This window comes from Bubalus kerabau, chromosome 6 (assembly GCF_029407905.1).
Source record: "Bubalus kerabau isolate K-KA32 ecotype Philippines breed swamp buffalo chromosome 6, PCC_UOA_SB_1v2, whole genome shotgun sequence".
Classification (NCBI taxonomy): domain Eukaryota; kingdom Metazoa; phylum Chordata; class Mammalia; order Artiodactyla; family Bovidae; genus Bubalus; species Bubalus kerabau.
This window is the reverse complement of record NC_073629.1, coordinates 4,494,734-4,508,107: the sequence shown is the minus strand read 5'-3', so window position 1 is coordinate 4,508,107 and position 13,374 is coordinate 4,494,734. Positions and strand designations below refer to the sequence as shown.

At 40.4% G+C, this 13,374-nt stretch overlaps 1 long non-coding RNA gene across 2 annotated transcripts in view; it reads right to left on the bottom strand.

The window, feature by feature from the left end:
• LOC129655908 (uncharacterized) overlaps window positions 1-1,283 on the bottom strand; it is an 84,544-nt gene extending 83,261 nt beyond the window's left edge. For both annotated transcript variants that reach the window (XR_008716132.1, XR_008716133.1), the window contains exon 1: window positions 479-1,283. This is a non-coding gene — a long non-coding RNA (uncharacterized LOC129655908). The remainder of the gene's footprint in view (window positions 1-478) is intronic.
• Window positions 1,284-13,374: the final 12,091 nt, after the last annotated feature.

Genomic DNA, 13,374 nt, shown 5'->3' with positions numbered 1-13,374 from the left:
TATTCTTTGGAAATTCAGATTTCATTATCCCTGCAAAGTAAAGAATCCTATGCATCTGAGAATCTGGCAAGGAGTAGGGGGGATAAGAAATTTGTGGTGGAAGAAATCTGCTGTAATAGCAGCTTAGACCTCATGATGCTACAGAGGCAGATTCTAACAGTTTTTTATGCTCCTTGCTTCCTTTCTCCTTATTTTTCTCTTACAAACTTAAATGAAGAACCCAACTGTGGCTAATGTTTTAAGTTTCATATTAAGTTTTAACTTAATATGTTAATTTCCTGTTACAGGGCAGGGTGGGGGGGAGTGTAATTAACCTGACAACTCACCATGATGTAAGAGTTATTGGTGGGATTTCCTGAGTCCTCTGTTTGAGATATTAAGGGGGAAAGGAGACAGAATGTGTTGAATACCATTGATTCAACTCACCCAGACCTAGCTCCCTTCTTTCTCTACCTTGCTTTTCCCCACAGCAGCTTACCTGTAAGTCCCAAATGTAACAGGCTTTCATGCCTCTGGCCTCAGCTAATTGGGAGGAGATGAGTGAGGTCAGGATATTTATTCCTCTGGTTTTCTTCTGTGAAGTTGTCTCAAGCTGGCTGTGTTCCTGGACCAAAGATCACTATTCTCTCGACAGCCTGCCCTACATGACTCTCCTTAATGATTCTGGTACCCTCCCCATGCTCATCCCTTCAGGACCATAGTGCTAACTGCCCTGCTGCAGCTTACCCCAGCTTCCTGCACTTCCTTCTCAAAGGATTCTAATTTGAATGTACCATCTGTTTCTCATTGTCTAATATAGTTAGTAAGGAAAATAAGAGAGTAGATATTAGGTAGGAAACCAACAATTGAAAGGGTGAAAGAGAAGCTGATTGTAGTTATTCTAGCCTAAAGTTATCACGGTGTAGTGGTTTTAAAATGTGTTCACGAATTCTTTCCCTTGAAGAGGTGGAGCTTAATTCCTTTCCTGGAATGTGGACTGGACTTAGTGATTTAAGGAGGAAAAGAAAGGTGGAAGTAATAGTGTACAATTTCAGAGACTAGCTCCTAAAAGGCACTGTGATTTCCTCCTCTTTCTTAGATTGCTTGATCTGGGGGAAGCCAGCTGCTGTCATGAAGACGCTCAGTAAGCTTTAGAGAGGCACACAGGGGGAGGGACCGAGGCCTCCAGCCAACAACCACGGGAGTCAGTCATTTAGGAAGTGGATCCTACAACCTCAGTCAACTCTGCTCATGACTTTACCCCTGCCGACATCCTAACTGCAACAACATTAGGTATCATGAACCAGAACCGCCCAGGTTAGCCACTTGAAATTCCTAATTAACAGAAGCTGTGAAATAATAAATGTTTACTGTCTTAAACCACTAAGTTTAGGGTAATTTGTTGTAAATATCTGATTCAGATATCTGATATACTTGGATACAACTAAGATGCTATGTTAATCAAAATAATGGTTTAATATTTACTGGATGTCTATTATGCATCATTTACTGTGCTAAATATTTCAATTTTCACACATACCTTATGAGACAAGTATTATTACCTCATTTTAAAGATCAAGAACCTGAGGCACAAGGAAGTTAAATATCTTGCCCAAGAACACAGCCTGCACTATATTTTACAGATTATAAGGCGCACACTATTTTCATGTTTAACAGCTCTGAAATCAGAGTTCCCTTATAATCAATGATTTCTCACAATTACTGGCAACCAGGCAGCAGTTTGATGTAACTGACATGTGCACCTTTGTGGCCTTGGTCATAGTTGTTTATATTGCTATTGATTCAACTGTTGTTACATACATTGTGCTTAAACTGCCGTTTAAAATATCTTCAAGTGTATTCTATGACTTGGAATTAAAAGTTATTGTGTACACAACAAGACAGAAATAAAGCAGTAGATCATAAATTTTATATTGGAGAAGCAACTATTTATTGCTTGAGGAACAACAGCAATTTCATATTTTCTAACAAAACAACTACCAAGTCCTTTATGGAAGTTGGTAAAAGGATAGTGTCCAAAATAGCTCAAGCTGTTCCTTTTTATTCCTGTTGTTATTCAGTTGCTAAGTTGTGTCTGACTTTTTGCAACCCCATAAACTGCCTTAAATTTCTTAAAGTGATATCACTTTTCCCATAGTTAGGATGTATAGATTCAGGAGCCAGGCTGAAGCACTCCAGGCTTCCCTATCCTTCACTATCTCCCTGAGCTTGCTCAAACTCACGTCCACTGAGCCAGTGATGCCATCCAACCATCTCATCCTCTGTCATCCCCTTCTCCTCCTGCCCTCAATCTTTCCCAGCATCAGAGTCTTTTCCAGTGAGTCAGCTTTTCAAATCAGGCCAAAGTATTGGAGTTTCAGCTTCAACATCAGTCCTTCCAGTGAATATTCAGGGTTGATTTCCTTTAGGATTGACTGGTTTGACCTCCTTGCTGTCCAAAGGACTCTGAAGAGTCTTCTCCGACACCATTGTTCAAAAACATCAGTTCTTTGGCACTCAGCCCTCTTTATTGTCCAACTCTCTCATCCATGCATGACTACTGGAAAAACCTTAGCTTTGGCTATATGGACCTTTGTTGGCAAAGTGATTGTCTGCTTTTTAATACACAGTCTAGGTTTGTCATAGCTTTTCTTCCTAATAGCAAATGTCTTAATTTCATAGCTACATTCACCATCTGCAGTGATTTTGGAGCCCAAGAAAATGAAATCTGTCTCTGTTTCCATTTTTTCCCCATATTTGCCATGAAGTAATGGGGCCAGATGCCATGATATTCATTTTTTGAATGTTGAGTTTTAAGCTGGCTTTTTCACTCTCCTCTTTCACTTTCATCAAGAGGCTCTTTAGTTCCTATTCACTTTCTGCCATTAAAGAGGTGTTATCTGCATATCTGAGATTATTGATATTTCTCCCAACAATCTTGATTCCAGTCTGTGATTTATCCAGCCCAGCATTTCACATGATGTACTCTGCATGTAAGTTAAATAAACAGGGTGACAATATACAGCCTTGATGTATTCCTTTCCTAATTTTGAACCAGTCCATTGTTCCATGTCCAGTTCTAACTGTTGCTCCTTGTCCTGCATACAGATTTCTCAGGAGGCAGATAAGGCAGCCTGGTATTCATCTATTTAAGAATTTTTCACAGTTTGTTGTGATCCACAGAGTCAAAGGCTTTAGCGTAATCAATGAAGCAGAATTTTTTTTTTTTAATTCTCTTGCTTTTTCTATGATCCAGTGGATGTTGGCAATTTGATCTCTTGTTCCTCTGTTTTTTCTAAATCCAGCTTGTATATCAGGAAGTTCTCAGTTCATGTACTGCTGAAGCCTAGCTTGAAGGATTTTGAGCACAATTTTACTAGTGTGTGAAATGAGTGCAATTGTGTAGTAATTTGAACATTCTTTGGCATTGCCTTTCTTTGGGATTGGAATGAAAACTGACAGTCCTTTTCCAGTCCTGACATATGTACAAAAGAATAGCCTATCACATGCTAAGAAAGACACTGTAGTAAATGACGGAAGTCCTTGAAAAGGAAGAGATAAATTTCAAGGCAACTAGAGATTGGAGGCATGTGTCATATAGGATGATTTCTAAGGCACTCTTTCTTAGTTTAATTAGAGTCGCTGTTTTCCTTTTTAGTATTTAAAATAATAATGATGTATGTTATGATTGGCAGTATATTAGAGATGATATAATATGTGAAGTGGTGGGGCTGGGATTTAAACCAGAGCAATGAGATTCCCAATACTTTGCCCACCTGATGCGAAGAGCTGACTCATTTGAAAGACCCTGATGCTGGGAAAGATTGAGAGCAGGAGGAGAAGCGGATGACAGAGGATGAGATGGTTGGATGGCATCACCGACTCAATGGACATGGGTTTGGGTAGACTCCAGCAGTTGGTGATGGACAGGGAGGCCTGGCATGCTGAGGTTCATGGGGTCACAAAGAGTTGGACACGACTGAGCGACCAAACTGATACTGAACTGAATGAGATTTCTTAATCACTGCACAAAGTACTTCTTATATGCCCTAGCTGTTGGAAATTCAGGAAGTGCCTAAACAGCTCTGAATGGTAACTTAACTTAAAAGTTATTCAACATATTTTCCATCTCTGAAAAAGTTCTGGAGATTGCTGGCATAACAAAGTGAATATACTTTAACACTAATAAACCATACACTTAAAATGATGAATGTGGCAAATTTTATGTGTATTTTACTACAATTAAAAATAATGATAAAAAATATACTTTTTATCTCAAGTATTTAGTTTACTCTCTGTTTCTGGGCCTTGGTGGAAAGTGTTGGCAGACAGTGGAGGGTGAAGTTAGAAACCTATATTATAATATGAAAAAAGCATTGAATCTGTACTCTGATTGTGGTGGTAGTAACCTGATGTATACATTTGACCAAACTCATCAAACTATACACTTAAAATGAGAACACTCACCATGTGTTTAGTTCAGTTCTGTCACTCAGTCATGTCCAGCTCTTTGCAACACCTTGGGCTGCAGTGCAGCACACCGGGCCTCCCCGTCCATCACCAACTCCTGAAGCTTATTCAAAATCATGTCCATCAAGTCGGTGATGCCATCCAACCATCTCATCCTTTGTCATCCCCTTCTCCTCCCACCTTCAATTTTTCCCAGCATTAGGGTCTTTTCCAGTGAGCCAGTTCTTCATATCAGGTGGCCAAAGTATTGGAGTTTCATCTTCAGCATCAGTCCTTCCAATTAATATTTAGGATCAATTTCCTTTAGGATAGACTGGTTGGATCTTCTTGCAGTTCAAGGGACTCTCAAGAGTCCAACACTACAGTTCAAAAGCATCAATTCTTCGGCGCTCAGCTTTCTTTGTAAATTCTCTAATACCTTGGAACTGGTGGCTCAGATGGTAAAGCATCTGCCTACAATGTGGGAGACCCGGGTTTGATCCCTGGGTCAGGAAGATCCTCTGGAGAAGGAAATGTCACCCCACTCTACTACTCTTGCCTGGAAAATCCCATGAATGGAGGAGCGTGGTAGGCTATAGTTCATGGGGTCACAACTGAGCTACTTCACTTCACTTCTTCACCTTGGCAACAATAAAATTGATTTTTTAAGAAACATTGAAAGCTTTGGTGGAGAACCAGGCAGCCATGGGGAAAAAACTATTAACTAAACATCATTGATATTAAAGTCAATACAGGTTCACTGATTACAACTATTGTACCATTATGACATGAGATGTTGATAGGGGGGAGGTTGTGCATGTGTGAGGGCAGGGAGCATATGAGAACTCTATTCTACACTCAAATTTTTGCTTTCAACTAAAACTTATATTTAGAAAAATAAAGTCTTTCTTAAAAAGTTTTAAAAAAAGAACTTACTGAGATTATTTTCAATCTCATTTCCATAATTCATCATATTAGCTGTTCCATCCAAACTTCCAATCACAATGCAAGTGTTAGAAGAATGTATATCCTATCTGTGACATGTGCCCAATCTTCCAATACATTGTAGTTTCCCAGGAGAAGGGTTTGACATGACTTGTCTTGCTGATCACATGCTGGTTCCTAAAGAAAATCCATACCTTTATCCAATCTTTCACACACATTTGTTTAATAATCCAACTGGTCAACTTTGAACAAACACTTATCAATGATATTTACTATGTTAATTCTTCTTCACTCCCCTTTATGAAGTAGAATGAAGACACCAGTAAGTTCCTTTTCTCTTCAACTTCAAAGAGCTGGGAAATTCTCAGGTCCTCACTGGGAGCAGAGAAGAAGGAAACTGCATGAGTTTTCCTCCAAATCTTTCTTTGGCTGCAGGAGGGAATCCTCTGCCTATGCTCTCAAAAGGCTGCAAGTAGGTCTTGGACTAACTGATCTCACTTCTCCATGAGCTATTTCTCTTGGTTTAGGAAGATACTCTGATGCTGGAAAAGGTGGAGATTCTACTCAGTCCCTTCCAAGTGGGGCTCGGGAGCAGACTCTTCCTGGAGAGCACAGATGTTGGATGTGATATAGGAAAAGACATGTGAAAAGACAGGAAACTGAACGCAAGTAGATGAAGCTGCACTATGGGTTTCTCTCTGTCACATGCCAAGCAATGCAACTGAGAAGAGGAGATTAATGTTAGCCTTGGGTTAGAAGAATTAGGCTGGACAGTTTGGTGGTGAAGATAACTGTATAAAGGTTAGAGAAATTGCTCACCACCCCAAGTCCACACCAAAAACAGTACAAGAAGCAGTTTCAGGTCTTTCTGTCACTGTGTGGTACTCTGCCTGGACCACACAGCTGTCCAGGGTTTACTTGCCTATCACAACCTGTCACAGACCAGAGAAAGGCAGAGCAAGAGTGGGTGGGCACCGTGAGCCCACAACGTAATCAATGTTAATTTTAGGGGAACAAATGTCTTCATGGTGAGGGTTGGGTGGGAAACCCAAAGACCAAATGTGAAAAACACAGTAACTCATACACACTTTTCCTTTGTTTTGCAAAGAGACCTGAACAAATGGCTCACCAGTTCATATCTCTAGTTCTCCTACTATAAAATAAAGTCAATTATTCCATTCTATTTTATCTCTCAACTTCTTTCTCTCTTTCTGTCCCGCCCTCTCTCTTCTCACTTGCCCTCTCTCCCCTCCCGCTTCCTTCTTTCTCCCATCCTTTTATTCATTTATTTAACTATTTCTTTAAAACCCCTAGACACTCATCAGTTTTATAGGCTCCAGGCCTAGAAAATGGTGGGCAAAATAAAGTCCCTGGACAGCAGTCCCTCACAGAGTTTGTAGGCTGTGCAGAAAACACATTCATATTTAAATAAATAAACTCTGATAAATTCTCTAAAGGCAAAGGACCATGGACTCATGTCTTAGTGGAGTAACATGTGAGGTAATACATGGAAAAGCCCTCTATAGGAAAAACCTGAGCAGATCTCATCATAATGAAGACATTAAGGTTGCCAGATGGGAGAATGACAGTTGGGATTGTAGAGCATCAGCTGCTCAGTTGGGATTCGTAGGGAACAGGGCAAGGTACAGAGAAGGACAGAGGAGGTCCCTTGATCAACCCCCATTTCACCCTCCCCTCTTTCCCATGATGAGGGCCTGACTCCAGCTGGCTCACATTTCAATAGCACACAGAGCCAACAGAAACCTTTTCTTTCCTTGGCATCTATTTTTTTTTTCCCTCTTAGGAGCAGGAAGGTGGTCAGGGAGAGGCAAGGCATGCAGGCTAGTTTCCTGTGTCCAGTGCGCAAGACAGGCAGAGGAGGATCACACTGTCAGGGTGAGCTTCCGTTCGTTGTTAACGACTTTGATGTTATTAGGCTAGACAGAAGGATGTCGATGTGAATCATTTTCAATATTTTTCCATATTCATAATGGACTAAATATAGTCAGAGGGAAGAGACTGGCGGGCATCGGCCCCTGGATGGTCATAGTGGATGATTCCTATGATGAAATTAAATGCCAGCCCAGCTTCTTTGTTCCCTGAGGGTCCTGGAAACCCCTATCCCCACCCTCCAACCCAAAGACGAAACTAAGATACAGTTGTTAGATTTTTACCCTTCTTTGCCAGTAGCCAAATTCAAATAACATTTCATGAGGCCAGGCACTTTGCTCTGATGTGTGGAGATTTCAAGTGCACAGACCCAGGCAGAAGCAGCCAGTTCCAACCTGCCTCTTCCTAAGGCAGTCCATGTCTCTGTCCAGTGCCAAAGCCTCGGGGCCATGATTTTCATTAAATGAGAAGGTTAATGTTTTCACTTATGTGAAGGGGAATATGGAGTGTGGGTAGGAAGGGTTGCAACTTTAAAAGTCCGTTTTCTTTGCAGCACCATGAAAAGTGATGGAAGAGGAAGAAATACAGAAAAGGAGTCATTGGTCCACTCATAGAATTCAAAGCTGAGAACTCATCTGGTAGTATCTAGAATGCTAGAAGTTCCAGATCATAGGTTATGAAAGATTAAATTTAATATTTATCCTATTTATATGTGCCATTTAGTATTTAATCCCAAATACAGGCAACAGAAAGAATTTATTAATTTGGTTCTAATTTATGAAACTTCTGCTTATAAAATAATATATGTTCAACATAATATAACTGGAAAAAAAATCAATAGGAAGTAAATTGCATGTAATCCACCATTCAATAAATGTATATGTATATACGTTGTTTAGTTCCTAAGTCCTGAGTGACTTCACTTTCACTTTTCATTTTCATGCATTAGAGAAGGAAATGGCAACCCACTCCAGTGTTCTTGCCTGGAGAATCCCAGGGACAGGGGAGTCTGGTGGGCTGCCGTCTTTGGGGTCACACAGAGTCGGACATGACTGAAGTGACTTAGAAGCAGCAGCAGCAGCATGTCCGACAATTTTGCAACCCTATGTACACCAGATTCCTCTGTCCATGAGATTTCCCAGGTAAGAATACTGGAGTGGGTTGCCATTTCCTTCTCCAATATGTATATATACTTACATTTATATGCATCTATATCTATACCTTCAATTATGTTCTGATTGTCATATGTCTGTCTTAGGAAATTAAGTTTGAAATTCTTCTGTATAGACAGTAGGATATGTGTATATCATTAAATTTTAATATTCACCTGAGAGTGATCCAGAAGTTTTTATTTAGACATAAAAATTCATTATTAAGACCTGTATCAGTGGGTTTGATAATCACCTTTGTTGGTTTTAGAAATAATTGAGGGATGAGAAAATACATGATGTCCAAGTTATGTGCATTGGATTGTTCTGTTGCAGCTTGAATAGACCAGAAACTAAATTTCCCAGGGTCCCTTCTGTGTGATCCTCTGCTGGAATTGTTAGAAGAATTTGCTTGAATTGGCGGGGGAGCTGCAAGGGAAGGAGTAGCCCTTCCTCTTCAAAGTTCTTTTCAGTTTAACATATTGACAAAAAGAAACAGAGGTGCCCAGCAAGTACCAGCTTGTCTTCACTCGTCTCCCTCCACATCCAGGTCTTCTGACCAGCTGACCAGCAATAACCTAGGCCCCCTCCCATTACCTAGCAACAGGCACAAAGAGGTGGTTCAGAAGCAATAGTCTCCCAATGGCCCACCTCTAAGTTTCCCACTTCGGCTTGGTTTCTTAGATTCCCTCCCAAATCCTGACCTCTCTACCCATGCCAGTGCCTCTTTTCTTTGATCTTCTAACATCCCATCTCACATCTCCAGTTAAACTTCTTTCACAACTGTGTAAGGTATAGTTTCTATGATAAATGCCATATCCTGTTACAGTCAGAATCATTCTGCTTCCCTAACTAAACCTTGACTGACACAGTTATTTGCTCCAGATATGGTTCCAGATGAACAGAATCTAAAAGGATGGGAATCTCTGATTGGACTATATTAAAAGGCATTAATGATCCCATTTCTGCTAGTGGTAAATGGGACACTGGTTGTCCATGACATACAGTAGCAAAACAGCTATTTAAGTCATCACTGTGGTCACCTAGAGTCAAGTGCCTACAGAAAGCACAGCTTTGAGTAAGCAAATAACTTGCTCCATAAAGCATTTTAGTAGAAACAAAGGTTTCTACTTTGGTTGGTTGGATTATATATATATAAATGGTTGGTTGGATGTACTTAAGTATGCTGTAGAGCACAGAAAAGAAGATGAGGACCTCAGAGCTCTAAATTTCCAGGTCAAGGTCCAGGTAAGTGACCACAAAATTCCTTTGCTTTATGTAGAACAAAAAAAGTGGCTTATCCCTTCTAACTTCAGATTGAGATATCTGAATGTCAACCCAATATTTAATCTTGTGGATGTGACTGAATTACAATACAAATAGAATTTATAAGCTTGAATCTCTTATGTTAAATTCAGCAAGCTAATTAGGGAGAATTCAAACATCAAAATTTGGAATGAGGATATATGAGTAAATTCAAATGAAGCTAAAGACACTTAATCATCATATTCTGCCGGGATTTGTTTATTACTAGCTGCATACCTTTCTTCTCTATCAGAGACTAGCCTTCTCCTCCCTGAAGAAATGTGATGACATCTGTGTTGCGGGAAAATGCTGATCCTTCTCAAATCCTATCCCTACGTCCACTCATTACTCTGGTGGCTATGGCCAGATTCAATTCTATCCAGTCCCCTAAGAGTCATTTCAAGGTATAAATGGTAGGAAATAACCCAGAAAACAAACTATAAGATTTCTCAATTATATGATCAGAAATCTGAGGGAAGCTGTATCAGAAAGGATCCGAGGGTTTGGATCAGGACAGAAGGGACATATTCTTATGGTCTTTGGGGGGTGTGCTATTCTTTTATGCAAGCTCTCTATCATATCTAGACTTCCTTTTCCATTGAAACAACTCAACACCATTTGTCTTGCTTCCAAATTGTGGGATAGGTTCAAGTTTTGGTCCCATTCTGGGACCCAGATTTAAAAGTCAGCACTGCCTCAGGCTTGATTTTTTTATGAAAGAGGATAGAACATAAGAGGCCTAAGTTAACCTCAGAATCACACTTAAAACTTCTGATCAATATGCTGTATGTCACATAGACTTGCAGACCCTGGATGAAGAACATCCCATAGCCAATCCTCAATAGGATAAGGAAGTATAATCCTCTAAAATAGAGGGGGAGAAAAAAATGGGTATTTGCCAAATAATAATATAAATTTCCACACATCTTCTTTTTCAGTATATGTATGAAAATATATTTATTCTACTTTCCTATGAAGGTCAGTTTGGTTGAGTGTAGAATACTTTATCGGAAATATTTTTTCATTAGTATTTTACAGGAATTGTCCCATTGACTTTTAGCATACAGGATTGTCGATATAAGTGGTCTTCTCATGACCTATTTTTCCCTCTCTGAAAACAACTTTTTATCCTTGCTGTTCTGAAATTCTACAATAATATGTCAACATTTTGATCTTTTTCATTTATTCAAATTGATAATAGGGAAGGCCTTCCAACTGGAAACTTAACAACCATCACTCTGAGAAATTTCCATTGTGCTATTTCTTTGGTAATTTGACCCTTCTCCATTTTCTCTACTCTTTCTAGAGTCCCTTCCTGGAGTGATCCTCTAAGTCTGATCTTTTAATGCATATATTCCACTACTTTTTTAAAAATTATTTTTAGGGGTTTTCTTGGTGTTATATTCTACAAGTTCTATTGAATATTTTTATTTTAATATTTCAATTAGACTACCAGTAAGTGATGGCTCAACTCAAAATGGTTTAAACAAAAAGAGATAGATGATCTCCTATAGGAAAAAGTCCAGAGGTTGGTGGCCCAATAGATTAATAAACTCAGATGCTTAATGGCATAGGGGCTCTGGCAGTTTCATTGTGTCATCCTTGTCACTGGACTTACAGACTTTTAGTGATAAGATGGAGAAGGCAATGGCACCCCACTCCAGTACTCTTGCCTGGAAAATCCCATGGACGGAGGAGCCTGGTGGGCTGCAGTCCATGGGGTCGCTAAGAGCTGGACACGACTGAGTGACTTCACTTTCACTTTTCACTTTCATGCATTGGAGAAGGCAATGGCAACCCACTCCAGTGTTCTTGCCTGGAGAATCCCAGGGATGGGGGAGCCTGATGGGCTGCCATCTATGGGGTTGCACAGAGCTGGACACGACTGAAGTGACTTAGCAGCAGTAGCAGTGATAAGATAGCTGTAGCAACTCCAAGCATCACATCCTCACACAACTAGATGGGAGGAAGGAAAAGGAAATCTCTGTATTGCATCCTTTTTTACAAAACAAAAATCTTTCCCAGAACCAGCACTACAGACTTTATTCAAACCTCATTGGCCAATATCCTCTCACATACTCATTCTTAAGCCAATTACCTGACAAAACAGTATTACCACTATTATCCTACCCAAGATTCACTCCTGGTGCCAGGGAGTGACCAAGTCTCCCGTGAAACACAAGGCGTTTGGAGAACAAAATCAGAATTTTGTCAGAAAAGAGGAAGAGAGTTGAATGGTTATTGTATGGCTAAATGTGATGCTACTTTGGCAACCAGAGTACTGATCAAATAGCTATTTACTGCTTTGAATTTTCCATTCTTATAAAATAATATCTTATGCTATGTATGCTAACTATTCTTATTAATGCAGAGAATTCTAGTTTGAGTTTCCTTTATGCTCTCTTAGATTTTCTTGTTATTTTTTTTATGGGCTTATTATATTCTACCTTGTCTTCTTCTCTTTTATGATGCTGGCAATCCTCCACTGTCCATTGATCCTTACTTGTGTCTATATCTTAAATGTGACAACCAAGAGCTGACTAGGTTTGGTACCTCTAGGCAGGGTATTCATCTGTCAGGTCATGGCCCAGGATGATTAGGCTAGAAGTATAACTATCTTTTAGGAAGATCCCTGGGAGAAAAATGCAGAAATCTTTTCTCTAAAGGACATCCAATTTCTCAATTTAGAGAATTGTCTGGAAGTCAGGGAAAATAAAGGGGTTAAGGAATGCCATGGGTTCTGTGTATGTGCTTTCAATTAATTTCTCTATTTATAAACCCATGTTACTTTCCTGTTCACTCTTCCAGCCATGTGCTGGAAGCCTCTGCTCTGGTCCCTGTGCTATAGAAGCTCCTGCAAGGTCCTTCCTCCAGCCCCTGCTCTCCCCACTGGGCAAGGAGTTTGAGAGACTATGACAGAAACTATCCAATCCTCACAGATTCCTTTCTGAACTAAGATGAGCTCTAAGTGACTGGGACCCCAGAATTCTCTGCCCAGTTGAGCCCTAAGTCCTCTTTCAGGCACTGTATGGACTGCTCCCCTAAGCCTTGAACAGTAGCCAAAGGGAGCCATCTGTGGAGGTGTGGGTGGAGCTATGCTATGCCAACTGGGCTGACTACACAGGTGTCCGGGAGGCCCTGGGTAGTGCAGAACAGAGGGAAGGAGGGCAAGCTGGGGGCTAGAAGACTCTGGGTGTCCTGTTGCCCTGGGCGCCCCAAATGACAGGAGGATACTTACCTCTATCTCCCTTGCACCTGGGGCTTGGAAATATCAAGCCCCTCTGGGACGAGGAAGGCAAAGAACAGCTTCCTCATATGTATCACCCAGGCATTCACTAGATGCATGCTTCTCAAACTTGACCATATACAAGAATGACCTGAGCCTATTAAATACATATCCCCAGCCCCACCCATGGAGTCAGAATCGGCAGCTCTGGCACCGGAGCCCATGAATTCCTAACAAATCCTGGGAGTGATGCTGTTGCAGCTGATCACACTTTAAGTAGCATCGCTCCATTGAGACTCTTCTTTCCTGTCTCAACTGTCTACTCTCTGAGTCTCTCTCAATTCCAATCTCTCTCTCTCTCTCTTTCTCAGGAATTTATTTAAATGTCTCATCCATGATGTTTTCTTCACTGTTATGTTTTATACCTTTGAA